General features: G+C 41.9%; 1 long non-coding RNA gene across 2 annotated transcripts in view; it reads left to right on the top strand.

The window, feature by feature from the left end:
* The window catches only part of LOC110301806 (uncharacterized), a 91,262-nt gene that overhangs the window by 28,238 nt on the left and 41,237 nt on the right, over positions 1 to 21,787 (top strand). The window contains exons 2-4 of one of the 2 annotated variants that reach the window (XR_015044522.1): positions 4,888 to 4,940; positions 6,987 to 7,116; positions 7,640 to 7,752. This is a non-coding gene — a long non-coding RNA (uncharacterized LOC110301806). Of the gene's footprint in view, positions 1 to 4,887; positions 4,941 to 6,986; positions 7,117 to 7,639; positions 7,753 to 21,787 lie in introns of those variants that run through there. The other variant, XR_002378741.2, reaches the window with a different exon arrangement.

The following is a 21,787-nucleotide window of genomic DNA, read 5'->3' as shown; positions in this document are numbered from 1 at the left end:
AAGGCTCCTAGAGATCTGTTCTATGGCATCCTACTTTGGCCCATCTGAAGGCAATGACTAACAGGGAACTACAACTTGTGGTTTTGGATTCTCCTCAAATGCGGATTAGACTGTGCAATCTTGAAAAAATGTCTTCAGTCCCGAGAGCTCATGGGAAAGCAGGGGATTACCTAATTTTGTTTTTTAGTCACTAACAGAAAACTATAGGCAGGGTGAATTACAAAGGAGTTTATTTCTCACAATATTGGGTGCTCAAAGTCTAAGATTAAGATGTCAACATCTGTTAAGGGCTTTATTTTGCTCCTTTATAACATGGTGGAGGACATTGCATGCTGAGACCAAGAAAGTATGATAGCACAAGTCAACCTTCGTTTTCTGATAAACCCATTAATATTATGATTAATATGAAGATAAGACCATCCTGGGTGTCATATCATAACATGGTGGAGGGCATCACATGGTGAAACAGGGAAAGCATGATAGCACAAATCACCCTTCCTTTTCTGATAAATTATTAAACCTTCATGGCAGTGTTATTGTCATATTTTCATCTAGCCCTAATTGCACCCAAAGGCCACAGCTCCAACTTCCATGAACATATTAATTTGAAGACTATGTTTTTATGACATGGACCTCAGAAATGGGAACATTCAAGCCCCGAAGGTTGTAGCATTTAACTGCAGAACCAACAGAATGCTTTGAATGTCTCATGAGCATGCTGGACCATTAGGTGGTCAGAGGTTGGAGTGGGTGAAACCATCATCGTAGAAATCTAGAAGCCTGAGGCTATGATGTCAATACTTACAGCAAGTGTGGCACTAGTCATGGATTTGAGTTTACACCTGATATTGTGATACCCATGGGGTCGTTTGGAGGATTAAATGAGATAGCGACAGGACTTGGAAACTATGAAGCTATGATGTATTTGTGATAACTCTCAATAATGACTAATACCTCGAAGGATTACATGGGGGCCAGGTGAAACATACCTGTGCTTATTATGATAGTGCAATAAGCATTCATTTGCAGAAAAGCTGCCAATAGTAGTATTAGGTGTTAAACCTGCGTTGAATTGACTTCAAATCCCCAACTGTAAAGTAGGACTGGGGCCTCCCATTCCTTCCTTGTACATCTATCTAATATACATGAATACTTTGGGGGAAATGTGATTTCAGCAATAAGATATTCCCACAGATATACACTCTGCCCTCCTACACCTTTTAAAATAAGACAGAATCATCACTCTGCCTCCATCAGAGAAGCAAAGAAGACAGAAGAGTAAGGCACATTGCCATCTGGAAGGAAGGAATCTTAATTAAGAACAAGAAAGGGAGGGTGGCAGAGAGAACTTAGCTAGGTCCACATGGAGGGAGCCTGTGGGGCTCATGAATTTTGAGAGCACTGGGGCACAGAGCCTGTTTTCCCACCAGATGGCAGTGGGGGCTCCAGGGAGATAGGACCAACCCTCTGGTGATACCCTGAAACTTTCAGTGGCAACTTCACTGAAGTACTGTGGTGTGTCTTTAGCTCTTTAGTACGAGGATGTGGCATTTGCAGTGATGACTTTCAAAACAGGGTTCCTGGACCAAGAACATTAATACCACCTGGGTACTTATAAAAAAAATGTGTATCTTTGAGATACACATGTCCAGATGTCCTGGAGAAGACACATATTAGGTGGGGTTAGAATTCTGTGCCTTATAGCTTTCAAGAGGTCATCAAGCATACTGGTGTTTGAAAACCTTTTGATTATTGCAAGAAATGGTTGTGGACATCTTCCAAGTTGTCAGGTGGAGCAGTACTAACATCTGCCTTGCTGCTTCTCAGCGTGCAAAGAGCTTGAGCGTGGGTGCTAGACAAGCCTAAATTTAAATTCCAACTTAGCTCTTCGCTGCTTGCAGAGTTTAGGGAAAGTTGCTTTTGTGTTTTCTCATTTCTAAATCTAGGTAATAACATCAACCCTGGGGGTCATTGTTAGAGTCTGAAGTAACATCTATGATAAAGGTTCTTATTACAAAACAAGAGAGCAAATGAGGAAGCCCTCTATCATCCCTACCTCCTTTCCCACCCCACTCCCCAGAAATTCTCATAAGAACTTGCCTATAATAGATGATTTTCATAAATAAAATTAATCTGAAGCATCTTCAGGGCTTGCCATCTGCAGCGGATTCCAAAGGGATCATTCATTGTCTTTCTTATGTTTCCCAAGAGACACTGAGCACATTGAAGAGCTGCAGTGGGTGTGGAGAACATACTTGAACAATCAGAAATGAATGACTTGTAAGGCTTCACAGCATTTCTTCTTCTGTTTGCCTTTCTATATACTAATGCAGATTTTCTAAGCAACATCCAACTCAGAGTGGTGAGACGGTTCAGTGAGTAAAAAGGGCGCTTACTGTACAAGCCTGGGAACTTTTCACTTCACTGGAAATCACACAGAAGGAAAAGACTGACTCTTGACTCCTGACTCCTAAAAGTTATCTGACCATGCCATGGCATAAGCACTTACACACACACACACACACACACACACACACACACACACACACACTAGAGAGAGAGACAGAAAGACAGAGAGATACACACATACACACAAACACACACACACGCGCGCGCGCTCGCGCGCACACACACACACACACACAGAGTCAGAGAGACACAGAGAGAGATACACACAGAGACAGGCAGACAGACAAACACACATCTCACAGATATAGTCAGATACACAGAAACACACACACACAATGGGCATGATGGAGAGAGTGAGAACATGACTTCTGGAGAAAAGAAAGTCAATTTTCCTTAAGGTTGTAGGCCTTGATAATTTCATTGTGCTCCAGCAGACACAGTCACATCCACAAATACGTCATTTAAAACTGTGGACTTGTGGATAAGTCTTAAAAAATAGAGTTTGTTGGGAGGGGTTTGTGGGTAATCTCTGTTAGGAGTTAGGGAAAGCAATAGGCCTGAGTATGGTTAAGATACATTGTATGCATGCATGAAATTCTCAAAGAATAAACAAAAATATTGTATTTAAAACTAAACTAAAACCTTCCAACTCAGACATGTAATCTTGACTGTCAATGAGACTGGACCTAGGATCAAATAGCATTGCAAGCTGCTGAGCACACCGGGAGGGACATTCTTCCTCAGATTATTTGAAATGGGAAGCCCACCCCATATGTGGATGGAAGTTTCTGGTAGTAACTCAGATAAAAAGACGTTAAGGATGGGAATTTTGCTTTTTGTTTGCTTGCTTTCACTGTCACTGGTGAGTTGATCTATCCCATTGCTCTGGCATTCACTTGATGTTACTAAAGCCAGTTTATTTCAGGTTTCTAACATAGACTGAAGACACCAGCCATGCAGGGATTCTCCAGGTCTTCAACACTAGTTAAGGATGCTCTCTGGCAAGACCTTATTGGTGAATCACAGCAGGGACTCTTAGAATTTTGGAGCAAGGCTCTCTCAGACAAATCTTCCTTTGAAAGATATTGCTTGACCTACTTCATGACCTCGATTAATACAATACTACATTTTTGACAATGGGTCAAAACATTACCATGTGACCTGAGCTGCCCACCCATCAGCTGGCTGTTATCTAACTTACCAAGACATAAAGTGTGATCGACACAGAAGTGATCAATCATCAAACAGAAGTATATAAACATGATTAGGCCCAAGTAGGTCAAGTAGGTACAAACAAGTTACATTGAGAATTTCCCAAAATGCCTATGGTTCCTACTCTAGTTACAATGCTTTCTGCTCCCAGATTTCATCTATGGCCTGAGGGTGTGTTTTCTATGGTCGGTTAATGGAGGAAAAGAAGACTAGGAGCAGGCTTACAGATGGGTTGTTCTGTGCATATGCAGGAACCATTCAAAAGTAGATAGTTGCAGCATTACAGGCGATTTCTGTAACAACCCTGAAGGACAGTGATGAAGGAAACTCTTCACAGTGGGAATAACTTTGCATGGTCAACTTTGCATTGGAAAGAGAAGTTGCCAGATGTGATTATATACTGATTCATGGGCTATGTACAATGGTCTGGTTAGATGGTCAAACACTTGGGAAACATGACTAAAAAATTGGTAGGAGATATATTTGGGTAAGATATATGTAGCTAAATTTCCCCAAATGGAAAAAGGCTAAGAATATGATTATGTCCAATGTAAATACTCATCAAAATGTGACTTCATTGAAGAAGGAGTTCAATAATCAAGTATATAGGATGATCCATTCAGTGGACAGTTGGTCTCTTTCTCTGGCCATTTCTGTCATTTCTCAGCGGGCTCACAAACAAAGTAGCCATGATGGCTGAAACAGAGAATATGCATGGGATTAACAACATGGACTTGTATTACCGAAGCTGATCTGGTTATAGGTGCTGAGTGAAAGTTTTGCTAACAGTGGAAACCAACATTGAGCCACCATTGTGGCACCATCTACTAGTTAGTGACCTAGTAGTAGGTTTATTACATTGTATCACATTCATTATGGGAATCTCAGTGCTTTATTTCCAGAATAAATACTTTTGCTATTTCTGGATTTGCCTTTCTTGTTTATAATGTTTCTGGCAAAACTAACACCCATTGGCTTACAGAATGTCTTATCAACCATCTTGGTATATTACACAGCATTGCTTCTGACCAAGAAATTCACAATTAAAAAAAATGGGCTCATGTTCATGGAATTCACTGGTATTATTATGTCCTCCACTGTCCTGAGCATCTGGCTTGATAAAATGATGGAATGACTTTGTAAAGACACATGCACAGAGCCAATTAGGTGACACCAGTACAGAGGGCTGGGGCAGGGCTCATCAGATGGCAGTCTGTGCTTTGAATCATTGTCTAATATATGTTATTATTTCTCCTAAAACCATAGCACACTAATCCAGGAATTATGGGCAATCACCATCACCCCTAATGATCCAGTTGGTAAGTTTTTGCTTCCTATTCTCTGACTTTATGTTGTGCTGGTCTCGATATTCTAGTTTCAGAGGGAGTGTGGGAGTTGCTTTGATTCAGACTGCCCTAAGGACATTAAACTTCTCTACAAAAGAGGTAAGAAGATTATGTCTGGAGTTCAGGAGATCCTTTAGGGTGTTTCTTGGTGTTACTATGTTGTCTTAATCACTGTTCTATTGCTTTGAAATGACATCATAATCAAGGCAGCTCTTATAAAGGAAAGCATTTGGGATCTTGCTTTCAGCATTATCATCATGGCAGGGAGCATGATAGCTTGCATGACACTGGAACAGTACCTGAAAGCTACACTCTTATCCACAGGAAGACGGAAAGAGAGCAACACACACATAGAAACATACACACATAGACACAGACACGGAGGGAGGGAGGGAGGGAGGGAGGGAGGGAGGGAGGGAGGGAGGGGGAGAGAGAGAGAGAGAGAGAGAGAGAGAGAGAGAGAGAGAGAGAGAGAGAGAGAGAGAGAGAGAGAGAGAGAGAGAGAGACTGGGTTTGGCATAGGTTTTTGAAACCTCAAAGCCCACCCCTAGTGATACTCTTTCTCCAAGAAGGCTACACCATCTAATCCTTCTAATCCTTTCAAACAGTGCCATTCTCTGGGGACTAAGCATTCTAACACATGAACCTATGCAGTCATTCTTATTTTTACCACTACACATAGCTTGTAAGGTCAGTGGGAATCTACAACAAACTAATCCAGGCAAGGTGGAAAAGAACCCAGACCCTTCAGTGGTAATAATATGTCACCTATGTAGGAAATAACAAAGGCTCATTGTGGTAATTTCAGAGGGTGGAAGAAATACAGAATATGCAGGAGAAAGGGTAATTATAAATTTGTATCAGATAAGTCCACATGACGTTGCAGAAATAAGAACTGAAATTGACATAAATATTTCTGTCTCTTTTATTGTTAGTCTCATGTTTGTGCATACATACACATATGTTAGGCAGATATTTGTGTTCTCTTCCATCCATTTTACTATGTAATATAACACTGATCGGGATAGTATCAGTTGTTAAGCTTTCTAAATTTTTATTTTCAAATAAAGGGTCATAATTCATCAATGGACTTTGACACATATTCTTTAAAAAAAGGAAGGGATAGTTACATCATGTTGAAAGAATGTTGACTTTGTTACTATGTTCATTTGGAAATTAAATGTGCCATAAAGAAATGTGATTGGTGTCCATTTGAAAAGGGGCAAGCTTGTAAAGGCTAATCTTGATTGCCAACTTGAGTAGATCTGTAATCGTTCATAGTACTAGCCACTATGCCCTCCAATGAGAGATTTTCTTGATCAGATTATTGGAAGTGGGAAGACTCATCCCAAATGTGGGCAGCATCTTCTGGTGACAGCACAGATGAAAAGACATGGAAGAAGGAAACGACTTTGTGCCTGCTTCCTTCACCTTTGCTGTGAAATTCATCTCTCCTGTTACTCCTATTAGAACTAACTTCTTCAGGCCTTCAGTACCTGATTTGACTTGATAGCTAGAGCCCCCATGAACCGAGAAGCTCTCCATGTGAGTCAGTAATTGTTGAACTACCCAACTACCCAGACCATATCATGTAGGTCAATCTAATAAATCTCCATTTAACATATAGATTCATTCTATCAGTTCTGATCCTTTAAGGAACTATGAATAATACATCAACTCAAACTTTAGTAGCCCCAATTAAACACACACACACACACACACACACACACACACACACACACACACACACACACTCCAACATGCTAAGGAAGGCATTGGTTCTGTACAGGGTGAGTGGTCTCCCGAATCTGCTTAGGATGGTTTTGATTGTGTTTGTCTGAACCAATCAGGGTCCCCCAGAGAATCCTTTTCCCTTTGTTCTTAAGAGGAATTTTCTTTGAGTTCCAGGGTAAGAGACAAGTGCTGATGAGGTGCACTTAGCTCCCACACCCTACCCTGAGAAGGAGCCAAAGGACTGTCTACTAGAAGAACCAGAGGAATTTTTATTTCTATTTTCAGATCCACATTGGGTTCAAAATGCCAAGTGGACAAAAGACCATCAATATATGCCAAGCTGAGTGGGAGTATGCAGCTCACTTAGCTGCCTTGACATCGATTTCCACCTGCTATTGTTGATGAAGCTGCATTCGTAAGTAGTGATAAATCCATTAGACAAACATGGCACTCCATTATTCACAGTGTCTACAGCAGGCAGGCACAATATGGGATGTTCTGCTTCAGGCTGGAGAGTCGGGCTCAGCTGGGGGGCAAAGGAGTGAATATAGCCTTTCTGAGACTGGCTTGTCAGTAAGAAGAAAAGGGACCAGAAAGTCTCACAAGCCACAGTTCCTTGTGTTTTGTGGCAGGTTGGTCTTACAACCTTTATGAGTGCTTTGTCTTATTTATGGCTAAGGGCTTAGGGATAATGCTTAGGGTGGGATCTGGGCAGAAAGCACTTTCTTTGTAGCAACCTATCCTGTCCCATTTAAGACATAGAGTACTAACTTCCAAGATGAGAAATGTTGTACCTGGGATTTCACAAAGCAAGCAGAATCAGGACTAGAATTCCAGAACTCTAAATTTCATCCTTCTCCAAATCTGCCTCTCATAGCATATGGCCTCTGGTTCCTTATGATGACAGTACATTGGCCCTTGTTCACTCCTTGGAATAGGGATCCAATTGAGAAGCATGTGAGCTCCAGGCAGGGATTTGGAGTCTTCTGGCCTAGAATGGCTGAAGATGCCTGGGTATCTAGAGACAGTGACTACATGGACACAAGTCTCTAGTGAGGTGAGTTTGGACTTCCACTGAGGAAGGTACCTTAATGGTTCTACATCAGCAGGGGATCCTTGAATGGAATAGATGGACAGCCTCCATCAGGTTTCTGAGACAATTGTCTGCCTTTATCCTGGTAACATTCCACCTGTCCAGAGACTAACCTGAGCCTCAGGCATGAGTCCAGACAGCAGTCCACAGTTGAATTTGGGCTTAATTCCATATCTACACTGTCTTCTCCCATTCCCCAACTACTATGTTCAACAATGGCAGAGGGAGCTAGAAGGGAGGCTATGAGACAGCCTGGACTAGTGATTTGACTCTCTCCTTGGAGTCCTCATGGCAGGATCTAGAGAGCTGGGCAGATGGTGTTCTACATATTGCCAAGATGCAGAAGCGAGAGTAGAATCAAGCTGAGAGCAAGTAAGCCACATAGACTGGGAACTTCAGGTTTGCTCTGCAGACTGTTGTTCCTAGGAAGCTCCTCCCCTTCAGACTTCATAGTCCATGGCTGCTGAATAAGCCTGACTTGAACCTTCTATAATGCCTCTCCTCAGCAGGAAAGTTATTGCTCCAGTGTAGAGATGAGGGAGCGCTGAGCTTTCTTACCTCCAGTTTCTCATTCACACCTCTGTCCATGGGAGCTTCTGCATAAATGCTGGCAGCCAATTTATCACCTCATTGACACTTATGCTTGACACCTAGGAAGCTGACTTTATTCAGGAACTGCAAACAGGAACTCACCACAAAGAAGAAAGCAGTGGCCATATGGACTTGTGTTTTTCTGGTTTAAATGAGTTCTTTGTGATGACAATAGAAAACTCAACATACATCACTGAGGCCCTCCAAGTCCATCATGGGATATATTCTAGGCATGGCTCCTCAGTTGTTTGGGCTCTGGGTCTACAAAGTTCCTGTATAAAGGAGATACCTCGACTGCTAATGTCTGGCCTATACTTTGGGTGTTAGGGTCAGGAAGGGCCTGCTGATGCCCTTTTCTCATGGGCCAAGTAACTAGGCTGAGATTCCCCTGGCCAGGTCCAATTTCTACACAGTAATTATGCCCTCTGAAGCCAGCCAGCTAATTGCTTTTGCTATTTCTGGACTCTGCCTCTCCTGTTCTGTCCTCCTGCTGGAGACAGAAATAACCTGGCACTTGGTGGGTAATTATTGCATAGCATTTTCAGAGTCAGCAGACATTGAGCAGCAGATGCAGATCCCTGACTCAGCATGGGGGATTTGGCCAGGATCACTGGCCAGCCAGCCCCTGGTTGGACAGTGTACTTTAGTGCCAGCACTTGCCACTCAAGAAGAGTGTTCTTCTTGGGTTTACTGTGTAGAGCCCCTTCTATCTTGGTCCTCTTGACCTCATTTGTACTTGATTCTCCTTCTTTACCTTGTGACCTTTTCTTGGAACAGGGGTATGAAAAAATGGAGGAGAGAGACTCATAGCTAAAAATTGTATGTGAAGGTTTTTTTCTTCTCCTGGACCAGAGAGAGATGGCCCAACAGGGAAGAGCACTAGTTGTTTTCCTACAGGACCTGGGCTCCATTCCCAGCACTCACATGGGTGGCTCACAACCATCTGCAACTCCAGTTTCAGGGAATCTGATGCTCTCTTCTGGCCTTTGTGGACACCAGGCAATCACATGATGCACAGTCACAAAGATGAGCCAAATACTCATATACACAAAATAATACTCTTTTCTTTTTAAGAGAAAGGTCAACTTTGGAGATGTGGTAGAAGACTAAATAATAGAGTTAATATTTGCAAGCACTTCTTTACTTTTGGGATAGATGGATGCCTGTGTTGTGTCTGTACTGTAAGCTTTAAGCTTTCAGAGAAGGCAAGTGTCCTCTGTGTGGTCCCAGGAGCTTTCTGATGTAGGTGAGGCCTGGGTTGCCCCCTGAGGAAACTAGAGCATTGTTTTGATAGGATAGAGGCACTGGCTAGGAAAAGCTGGAGACTGTGGGCCCGCAAGCTTCTGAAGCACAAAGCAGTTGACAAATGCAAAACCCTCTCCTTTTCTGAGGAGGGCTCTTCCTTTTCCTTCACTCCTGCAGCACTAACTTCACAAGTGAGACAAGTCAGGAGGGAAGAATGGTTTGATACAGCTCCTGTTGGAGGCCCAGATTTTTTAAAGAATCATTTTTTTTTTTTTTATTTATGTGAGTACACTATAGCTGTTTTCAGACATACTGGAAGAGAGCATAGGATCCCATTACAGTTGATTGTGAGCTACCATGTGGTTACTGGGAATTGAACTCAAGACTTCTGGAAGAGCAGTCAGTGCTCTTAACCACTAAGCCATCTTTCTAGCCCCAGGGACCCAGATTTTAACCCTTTTCCCCCAGGTTAGTTCTTGATGATGCCACTTCTGTGCAGAGAACATGCTTTTAGTTTAGCAAGCAGGACATCTGAGTGAATTGCTCTTGAAATAACTGGGCAGGGCACTTAGTTCTTGATTCAACAGCACTAGGATTTGTGTTTCTGCTTTGCTGCTTGAATCAGTGGTATCTAGCATATGGCATCTGCTCTCTGGGCTTTATAGTTTTTCAAACAGCAGCTTCTCCCAGCCTATGTCAGCTAGCACAGTGAAGGACGCGGCCTTCACACCTCATGCTGTGTTTTAAGAGGTGTAGCTCTATTCATTCATGATCACCAACTGAGCACTGACTGCACATTGTATATAGGTGAGAGTAAGATTTGGAGAGAGAGAGAGAAAGAGGGGGAGAGAGAGAGAGAGAGAGAGAGAGAGAGAGAGAGAGAGAGAGAGAGAGAGAGAGAGAGAGAGAGAGAGAGAGAGAGAATGTTTTAATAGGAGAGACGCCACTTTGACTCAGGCTAGGTTGATGCTCAAATGAGCTCAGGGAGGCTCTGGGCTCATTTTCTGTCCATCAGACAAGTAAGAAAACTGATAGAGAGAACCAGACACTCCTCAAGGCCATGCATGACCACCAATGAGACTAGGTTTATAACTGGGGTTGTGACTTCAAGACCAGCCCTATATTTTCCCACCTACGCAGTGAGTCACTCAACTGGGACAGATTTGTCAAGATCCAAAGCATATCTGCTCATCTGCTAAGGTGATGCAGGGAGGAGCCCTACAGCTCTGGGAGTCTGGATGGGAGAGTTTGCAAGTCAAGCCTGACCTGTTTGTAGGCAAAGTACTGGAGAGGGTCAGTGCTTACCCAACTCTGCTCTCTGCAACACTGGTACAGACTGAGCTCAAATACAAACAACACAAGCAAAGCCTACATGTGGTGAGTGCTTGTTCAACAGGGATCCCCACCCTTATTCCAAATGTTCTCTTAAGTCTATTGACACACACGTTGAAGCAAAAGCCCAGACTTCCAGACTGAGGCAGGAGTGTGGTGAGTTCTTGGACAACAGAGCGCTTGAAAAACCTCTCCTCCCTCTCCCTCTCTCCATCCCCCTCCCCTTCCCCTCCCCCTCCCTCTCCTTCTCTCTGTATTTCTTGAAGAAGACAGATCTAGCATGTCTAGTGGGTAACATTGCCTAGGTTGTATGTTTTCATCTAGCCTTAGACTTTTGCTTCATGTCAGATGAAACGCTCTCATTTCCCACGCTGTTTCTCAGCCTCCATCCAAATTCAAGGCTTAATTGGAAGAATTCCAGTTGGCCAGTATTCATCACTGAGGCAGGAAAAGCCAACTTGTCATTCTGGGCCAGGGTCTATCTGCTAGGGTGGGCTTATTTTCCCCTTTGAAACTGGCAGGCACTGTATCCCAGGCCTATCTAAGTTAAGCTAGAGACAGGGAGACCACAGCTGGGAGACTATGAGATGTTTTTCTTTTTTGAAAGACAGTAATTGCAAATTTGTCACCAGCAGTGACATGGTGGTGAGCAATTAATTGTTGGGGACTCCCTGCCTGTCACTACATGTGGCTGCAGTTATAGCAGTCCTCCTTGTATAGGAGGCTCCTATCCCCACTACCAGTTGACAAGCTAATTTGTTTTAGACCCAGATTCGTGGAGACAAAAGAGGCCCTCACAGCTGAGGGTCTAATTTTGGGGACAGTGCCTTGCCAGGTAAAGAGAGATGCAGAGACAGCACCAACACTAGTTTACACTTGTCAGTATGTGCTAGGTCTAGCATGCTTCCAACATGTTCGGTTGTGGCAATACCCTATTGGGAAAGGAATCAGCATTGTTTCTACTTTACAGGAAGGAAAAAGGAAAGCATAGAGAGGTTAATTACTTGATCAACAGTCCCACATCCCAAAGTGGCAGAGCAGGTTTAAAATCCAGCCAGCATGGAACTTGTGACCCTCACCACAGCTCTGTACAACCTTCCTTTAGGGGTCCTAAAACATTGAATGGGTTAACTGGTACAAAGCCATCTTTGCCCTCCTAGGTTCAGCTCCCTTGGGCAGATTACTTGTTTTTCTTAAGCCTCATTTTCTCCTAGTGCTGGGCATGTAGACAAAGTAATGAGATTTAGGATATGTCCCTATTCTTCATCCTGCCCAGCATCCCTACCTGCTTCTCTCCCCTTTACAGCACTTCACCAGAGCCCCATCCAGTCATTGCTGAGTCCTAAGTTATTGCTAAGAGTAATGGCGATTTCCAATATAAAAGTGGAGCAAACAGTGACGTTCAAAGCCCATAGGCATGCTGGGTGGTGGTGGCGCACGCCTTTAATCCCAGCACTTGGGAGGCTGAGGCAGGTGGACTTCTGAGTTCGAGGCCAGCCTGGTCTACAGAGTGAGTTCCAGGACATCCAGAGCTAAACAGAGAAACCGTGTCTCGGAAAAAAACAAAACAAAACAAAACAAAATCAACCAACCAACCAACCAAACAAACAAAAAACAAAGCCCATAGGCAAAAAAACGGAGCATATTCTCTTAGTCAGGGTTTGTATTCATGACCAAGGCACTCCTGCCAACATCATGACCAAGAAGCCAGTTGGGGAGGAAAAGCTTTATTCAGATTACAGTTCTACATTGCTATTCATCACCAAAGGAAGTCAGCACTGGGACTCAGACAGGGCAGGAACTTGGAGGCAGGAGCTTATGCAGAGGCTATGGAGGGTTGCTGCTTACTGGATTGCTTCCTCTGGCTTGCTCAGCTTGCTTTCTTGTAGAACCTAGGACTAACAGCCCAGGGATGGCAACACCCACAATGGCCTGGGCCCTCCCCCGCCTTGATCACTAAGTGAGAAAATGCCTTAAAGCTGGATCTCATGGAGGCATTTCCTCAAGGGAAGCTCCTTTCTCTGTGATAACTCCTTCTCCGAGATAACTCCAGCTTGTGTCAAGTTGACACGCAAAACCATATAACCCCTAAAGTGTTTTCAAGGAAGAAGGAGAGAGGCCATACATCCACAGCCAGGATCAGCTAGAGCCAGCAATCCAGGGAGAGGCTGGAGAAATGCTTTATGTATTGGATTGGAAGAGGATTTACTTCTCTATTGATTATATTTTAAAGCTTACATTAAAGTAAGTTCTGAGGCCTTCTGCAAATAGCGCAGGGCTGAATGAAGGGTGAAGGGAAGAGACAGGAGAGAGACAGTTGGCAGAGTACAACCCAGTCCTTGTTGGGGAATCTAGAGCAAGGGTTACATTTTTCACCCTGGATGAATGGTTTGATAAGATTCGCTCCAAGACTCAGTTTTTTTACTTTCACACACAGAGCATTAGTCCCTAGCTCTAGGATTTTGGCTATCTTCTTGATGTTACCTTCTCTGACTTTTACACTCTTACCAGAGACTTAACAGTAAGTTAGTTAGCACGAATGGCAGCAAAAGTGAGAAGCCAGCTGCACTTGGAGTAGGGCATCTTACAAGACAAGAATCCAGCTGTGTGGAGAGGCTGTAAAGCTGGTCTAGTCTTCCCAGGCCTGTCTCTGACAGCTGCTGACTGGGATGGAGCATTGGTATGCTGGTTTTTGTTAATTTTTTATTAGGTATTTTCCCTCATTTACATTTCCAATGCTATCCCAAAATTCCTCCATACCCTCCCCCCACTCCCCTACCCACCCACTCCCACTTCTTGGCCCTGGTGTTCCCCTGTACTGAGGCATATAAAGTTTGCACGACCAATGGGCCTCTCTTTCCACTGATGGCCAACTAGGTCAACTTCTGATACATATGCAGCTAGAGACACGAGCTCTGGGCGGGGGGTTGGGGGGTACTGGTTAGTTCATATTGTTGTTCCACCTATAGGGTTGCAGATCCCTTTAGCTCCTTGGGTACTTTTCCTAGCTCCTCCATTGGGAGCCCCATGATGCATCCAATAGCTGACTGTGAGCATCCACCTCTGTGTTTGCTAGGCCCCAGCATAGTCTCACAAGAGAGAGCTATGTCAGGGTCCTTTGAGCAAATTCTTGCTAGTGTATGCAATGGTGTCAGCTTTTGGGGGCTGATTATGGGATGGATCCCCAGATATGGCAGACCTTACTTATCCTTTTGTCTCAGCTCCAAACTTTGTCTCTGTAACTCATTCCATGGGTGTTTTGTTCCCAATTCTAAGAAGAGGCAAAGTGTCCACACTTTGGTCTTCTTTCTTTTTGAGTTTCATGTGTTTTGCAAATTGTATCTTGTATCTTGGGTATTCTAAGTTTCTGGGCTAATATCCACTTATCAGTGAGTTCATATTGTGTGAGTTCCTTTGTGATTGGGTTACCTCACTCAGGATGATGCCCTCCAGGTCCAACCATTTGCCTAGGAATTTCATAAATTCATTCTTTTTAATAGCTGAGTAGTACTCCATTGTGTAAATGTATCACATTTTCTGTATCCATTCCTCTGTTGAGGGGCAACTGGGTTCTTTCCAGCTTCTGGCTTATTAAACAAGGCTGCTATGAACATAGTAGAGCATGCGTCTTTCTTATCAGTTGGAAAATCTTCTGGATATATGCCCAGGAGAGGTATAGTGGGATTCTCTGGTAGTACTATATCCAATTTTCTGAGGAACCGCCAGACTGATTTCCAGAGTGGTTGTATAAGCTTGCAATACCACCAACAATGGAGGAGTGTTCCTCTTTCTCCACATCATCGCCAGCATCTGCTGTCACCAGAATTTTTGATCTTAGCCATTCTGACTGGTGTGAGGTGGAATATCAGGGTTGCTTTGATTTGCATTTCCCTGATGAATAAGGATGTGGAACATATTTTCAGGTGCTTCTCAGACATTTGGTATTCCTCAGGTGATAATTTTTTGTTTAGCTCTGAGCCCCATTTTTTAATGGGGTTATTTGTTTTTCTGGAGTCCACCTTCTTGAGTTCTTTATATATATTGGATATTAGTCCCCTATCTGATTTAGGATAGGTAAAGATCCTTTTTCCAATCTGTTGGTGGTATTTTTGTCTTATTGAGAGTGTCTTTTGCCTTCTAGAGCTTTGTAATTTTATGAGGTCCCGTTTGTCAATTCTTGATCTTACAGCACAAGCCATTGTTGTTCTATTCAGGAATTTTCCCCCTGTGCCCATATCTTCGAGGCTTTTCCCCACTTTCTCCTCTATAAGTTTCACTGTCTCTGGTTTTATGTGGAGTTCCTTGATTCACTTAGATTTGACCTTAGTATAAGGAGATAGGAATGGAACAATTAGCATTCTTCTACATGATTACCACCAGTTGTGCCAGCACCACTTGTTGAAAATGCTGTCTTTTTTCCACTGGATGGTTTTAGCTCCCTTGGTAAAGATCAAGTGACCATAGGTGTGTGGGTTCATTTCTGGGTCTTCAATTCTATTCCATTGGTCTATTTGTCTGTCATGGTACCAGTACCATGCAGTTTTTATCACAATTGCTATGTAGTACAGCTTAATGTCAGGCATGGTGATTCCACCAGAGATTCTTTTATACTTAAGAATTTTTGCTATCCTAGGTTTTTTGTTATTCCAGATGAATTTGCAGATTGCTCTTTCTAATTCGTTGAAGAATAGAGTTGGAATTTTGATGGGGATTTCATTGAATCTGTAGATTGCTTTTGGCAAGATAGATAGCTATTTTTATTATATTGATCCTGCCAATCCATGAGCTTGGGAGATCTTTCCATCTTCTGAGATATTCTTTAATTTCTTTCTTCAGAGACTTGAATTTCTTGTCATTACAGATCTTTCACTTCCTTAGTTAGAGTCACACCAAGGTATTTTATATTATATGTGAGTATTGAGAAGGGTGTTGTTTCCCTAATTTCTTTCTCAGCCTGTTTAATCTTTGTGTAGAGAAAGACCATTGATTTGTTTGAGTTAATTTTATATCCAGCTAATACACCAAAGCTATTTATCAGGTTTAGGAGTTCTCTGGTGGAATTTTTAGGGTCACTTATATATACTATCATATTGTCTGCAAAAAGTAATATTTTGACTTCTTCCTTTCCAATTTGTATCCCATTGATCTCCTTTTGTTGTCGAATTGCTCTGGCTAGGACTTCAAGTACAATTTTGAATAGGTATGTAGAAATTGAGCAGCCTTGTCTAGTCCCTGATTTTAGTGGGATTGCTTCCAGCTTCTCACCATCTACTTTGATGTTGGCTACTGGTTTGCTGTAGATTGCTTTTATCATGTTTAGGTATGGGCCTTGAATTCCTGATCTTCCCAAGACTTTTATCATGAATGGGTGTTGAATTTTGTCAAATGCTTTCTCAGCATCTAACAAGATGATCATGTGGTTTTTGTCTTTGAGTTTGTTTATATAGTGGATTACTTTGATGGATTTCTGTATATTAATCCATCCCTGCATCCTTGGAATAAAACATACTTGGTAAGGATGGATGATTGTTTTAATGTGTTCTTGGATTTGGTTAGCAAGAATTTTTTGGAGTATTTTTGCATTGATGTTCATAAGGGAAATTGTCTGAAATTCTCTATCTTTGTTGTATCTTTCTGTGGTTTATGTATCTGAGTAATTGTGGCTTCCTAGAATGAATTGGGTACAGTACCTTCTGTTTCTATTTTGTGGAATAGTTGGTGAAGAACTGGAATTAGATCTTCTTTGAAGGTCTGATGGAACTCTGTACTAAACCCATCTGGTCCTGGGCTTTTTTTTTTTTTTGGTTGGGAGAAAATTAATGACTGCTTCTATTTCTTTAGGGGATATAGAACTTTTTAGATCATTAACCTGATCCTGATTTAACTTTGTTACTTGGTATCTGTCTAGAAATTTGTCCATTTCATCCAGGTTCTCCAGTTTTGTTGAGTATAGCCTTTTGTAGAAGGATCTGATGGTGTTTTGGATTTCTTCAGGATCTGTTGTTATGTCTCCCTTTTCATTTCTGATTTTGCTAATTAGAATCCTGTCCCTGTGCCCTCTAGTGAGTCTAGCTAAGGTTTTATCTATCTTGTTGATTTTCTCAAAGAACTAGTTCCTCCTTTGGTTGATTCTTTAAATAGTTCTTCTTGTTTCCACTTGGTTGATTTCTCCCCTGAGTTTGATTATTTCCTGCCTTCTACTCCTCTTGTGTGAATTTGCTTCCTTTTGTTCTAGAGCTTTTAGGTGTGGTGTCAAGCTGCTAGTGTGTGCTCTCTCTATTTTCTTTTCGGAGGCACTCACAGCTATGAGTTTCTCTCTTAGAAATGCTTTCATTGCATCCCATAAGTTTGGGTATGTTGTGGCTTCATTTTCATTAAACTCTAAAAAGTCTTTACTTTCTTTCTTTATTTCTTCCTTGACCAAGGTATCTTTGAAAAGAGTGTTGTTCAGTTTCCACGTGAATGTTGGCTTTCTATTATTTATGTTTTTATTGAAGATCAGCCTTAGTCCATGGTGATGTGATAGGAAGCATGTGACAATTTCAATATATTTGTATCTGTTGAGGCCTGTTTTGTCACCAATTATATGGTCAATTTTGGAGAAGGTACCATGAGGTACTAAGAAGAAGGCATATCCTTTTGTTTTAGGATAAAATGTTCTGTAGATATCTGTTAAATCCATTTGTTTCATAACTTCTGTTAGTTTCACTGTGTCCCTGATTAGTTTCTTTTTCCACGATCTGTCCATTATGAAAGTGGTGTGTTGAAGTTTTCCGCCATTTTGTGTGAGGTACAATGTGTGCTTTGAGCTTTACTAAAGTCTCTTTAATGAATGTGGCTACCCTTGCATTTGGATCATAGATATTCAGAATTGAGAGTTCCTCTTGCAGGATTTCACCTTTGATGAATATGAAGTGTCCCTCCTTGTCTTTTTTGATAACTTTGGGTTGGAAGTTGATTTTATTAGATATTAGAATCGCTACTCTAGCTTGTTTCTTCACACCACTTGCTTGGAAAATTGTTTTCCAGCCTTTTATTCTGAGGTAGTGTCTGTCTTTTTCCCTGAGAGGGGTTTCCTGTAAGCAGCAAAATGTTGTGTCCTGTTTGTGTAGCCAGTCTGTTAGTCTATGTCTTTTTATTGGGGAATTGAGTCCATTGATATTAAGAGATATTAAGGAAAAGTAAATGTTGCTTCCTATTATTTTTGTTGTTAGAGTTGGCATTCTGTTCTTGTGGCTGTCTTCTTTTTGGTTTGTTGAAGGATTACTTTCTTGCTTTTTCTAGGGTGTGGTTTCCGTCCTTGTATTGTTTTTTTTTTTTTTTTTTTTTTTTTTTCTGTTTTATCTTTTGAAGGGCTGGATTCGTGGAAAGATAATGTGTGAATTTGGTTTTGTCGTGGAATACTTTGGTTTCTCCATCTATGGTAATTGAGAGTTTAGCAGGGTATAGTAGCCTGGGCTGACATTTGTGTTCCCTTAGTGTCTGTACAACATCTGTCTAGGCTCTTCTGGTTTTCATAGTCTTTGGTGAAAAGTCTGGTGTTATTCTGATAGGCCTGCCTTCATATGTTACTTGACCTTTCTCCCTTACTGCTTTTAATATTCTCTCTTTATTTAGTGCATTTGTTGTCCTGATTATTATGTGTCACGAGGAATTTCTTTTCTGGTCCAGTCTATTTGGAGTTCTGTAGATTTCTTGTATGTTCATGGGCATCTCTTTCTTTAGATTTGAGTTTTCTTCAATAATTTTGTTGAAAATGTTTGCTGGTCCTTTGAGTTGAAAATCTTCATTCTCATCCACTCCTATTATCCATAGGTTTGGTCTTCTCATTGTGTCCTGGATTTCCTGGATGTTTTGAGTTAGGATCTTTTTGCATTTTGCATTTTCTTTGATTTTTTTTTGCCCATGTTCTCTATGGAATCTTCTGCACCTGAGATTCTCTCTTCCATCTCTTGTATTCTGTTGCTGATGCTCGCATCTATGGTTCCAGATTTCTTTCCTAAGGTTTCTATCTCCAGAGTTGCCTCAGTTTGGGTTTTCTTTATTGTGTCTACTTCCCTTTTTAGGTCTAGTATGGTTTTGTTAATTTCCATCACCTGTTTGGTTGTGTTTTCCTGTTTTTCTTTAAGGACTTATAACCCTTTAGCAGTGTTCTCCTGTATTTCTTTAAGTCAGTTATTAAAGTCCTTCTTGATGTCCTCTACCATCATCATGAGATATGCTTTTAAATCCGGGTCTAGGTTTTCGGGTGTGTTGGGGTGCCCAGGACTGGGTGAGGTGGGAGTGCTGCATTCTGATGATAGTGAGTGGTCTTGGTTTCTGTTAGTAAGATTCTTATGTTTGACTTTCGCCATCTGGTAATCTCTGTAGTTAGTTGTTGTAGTTGTCTCTGGTTAGAGCTTGTTCCTCCCATTATTCTGTTAGCCTCTATCAGCAGACCTCTGAGACTAGTTCTGTCCTGAGTTTCAGTGGTCAGAGCACTCTCTGCAAGCAAGCTCTCCTCTTGATGGGAAGGTGCCCAGATATCTGGCTTTTGAACATGCCTCCTGGCAGAAGTTGTGTTCCACTCACCAGAGGTCCTAAGATCATGTGGAGAGTCCTCTGGGGACCTTGGGGGTGTCTGCTGACTCTGTGCCCAAGGTGACCCGGTGATGGTGCCGAAAGGAAGGGACTTGTGACTCTGGTCAGGCCAAGTTTTCTGCTTCCCTAATTAATGCTGTCTCAGGTCCCATGTGATTCGATTGGAACAGAAGTTGTGTTCCACTCACCAGAGGTCTTAAGATCGAGTGGAGAGTCCTCTAGGGACCTTGGAGGTGTCCATCGTCTCTGCACCCAAGGTGACCCGGTGCTGGCACCCTGGTATGCTGTTTTAAGGTTGTCCTCTGTTCCTCTGACTGCTTTCAGGGGGATGAAGCCAGCTAGGGGAAATTTGCCCAGTTTCATGCCCAAGTTTCCTTGCCTGCTTCTGTGGCAGTTTCTGGCATCAACATCTATCTAGCTAAAGCAAACCCCACTGAGAGTTAGAGGGGATTCTCTTTGAAGTTGGAAGTGCTGAGAGTTTGGCAATGCATCCTTTTGATCAGATGCTGTTATGCACCTCTGGGAATTGCTGGACTCTTTGGACTTACAGAACTTAGGTTGATCAAGAGTCCTTCTGTGTGGAGGCCCAGGACTGGAAGGCTTCTATGGAGTTTTGAGGGTAAACTGGGAGTTAGGTCTGTGTGGCTGCCTTGCTTCTCTGCATCTATTGCTTGATAGCATTTTTCCCTCTCCAGCACTATGCCCAGGGAGAGGGGGACAGCAAAACAGAGAAGCCTCTGACTGTATCTTTTCTCATAGACCCCATGAAAAGAGGATGCTGGGCATCATACCTCTTACAGGCTTGTGAGGATGAAAGAGAGGAGGGGTGTGTCTGTGTCATCTGCCCCTTTCTCACCTTGGCCTGCTGCTTCTCTAGTCAACCACCTCCAGTTCCTTGCTTATTACCATGATATTTCAAAAAGCATCTCCCTTAAACTCACATCCTTGCCTAGTTTCACTTTTTCACTTATTTCTTACATTTCCATTGATTTTTATTACTTTTAGTCTAGCTATTTTCTTGATTAACTCTCTAAAATTAATTCTTAATCCCACACTTATCTATTTATGAACTCTAAATCCATTTATTATCTATCATTTATTATGTATTTCTCATTAATATGTATCCCTGAACCATCTATCTACAAATATATTTATTATATGTGTATTTCTTTTTCTTTTTTAAAAAAAAATCAAAAGATGCATTTATTTATGTAACATTCCAATGTAAGTAGAAAGGTCAAGTCAGAGTCAGCCAAAATGAAATGTCTTAATGTGTGCTTACCATTTATCGTCTATCTTAATCTCTTTATCACATATCTGTCATCTATTTATGTCTGTCTGTCTGTCTGTCTATCTATCATCTATCATCTACCTACTTATCACCTATCATCTATCATCTATCTATCTATCTATCTATCTATCTATCTATCTATCTATCTATCTATCTATCATCTATCTATCTCTATCAATCATCTGCTTGGTTGTCTATTATCTATCTATTATCTTTCTATCGTCTATCTATTGATTATCTGTCATCTCTTTATTGATTATCTATCTATCTATCTTCATCATCATCATCAATAATCTATCAATCTATACCTGTCAATTAACTTATTTACTAGACAGCATATATATTTAAAGTAAATTCTGTCTGAGTGCAGATGAAATGTCTGATAAAGGAGCATTCCAGCAGGGGATACCATGGGCAGGATAACTACCCAGTGAGGTCCAATAGAAACAGCTGCTTGGATACACTAAGGTTTTGAGCCAAAATGACACAGCAAGTCTGCAGAGTACAGTCCTTGAGACAGGCAAGCTTCGGACCTCCTGGAAACTGGAGGTTAATATTCATAAGGGGTGGGGACTGATGAAGAGTCCTTAATCTTCAGGCAGGGCAGACCATCCCTCCTTCAGGTGGAAACAGCATCTGTTCCCCATTTCCTGGAATTGTGATGATGCTGTGGAGGCAAGAGCCCTGTGCAGGACAGCACCCTCCTGCACTGTGCATAGGTGTCACCTACAGCCTTTCACACTCCTCTCAGTAAGTGGCACACTCCTCTAAGGCTTTTACATGTTTCTGTTGTGATCAAAAGGTTCTTGTTTCATGCTTATATTGCATGTTATTATGCTTATTTAATTTTACTTCTATCCACATTTTTTTTTGTTGTTATTTTTAAACACATTTAATGATCACACTTTTGAAGTGTTTGTCTGGAAGTTCTTTCAGGTTACCTCTTAGGGGCCA

The sequence above is a fragment of the Mus caroli genome, unplaced genomic scaffold, assembly GCF_978045245.1.
Source record: "Mus caroli unplaced genomic scaffold, Mus_caroli_1 scaffold_11, whole genome shotgun sequence".
Lineage (NCBI taxonomy): Eukaryota > Metazoa > Chordata > Mammalia > Rodentia > Muridae > Mus > Mus caroli.
This window is presented reverse-complemented; position numbering and strand designations above follow the sequence as displayed.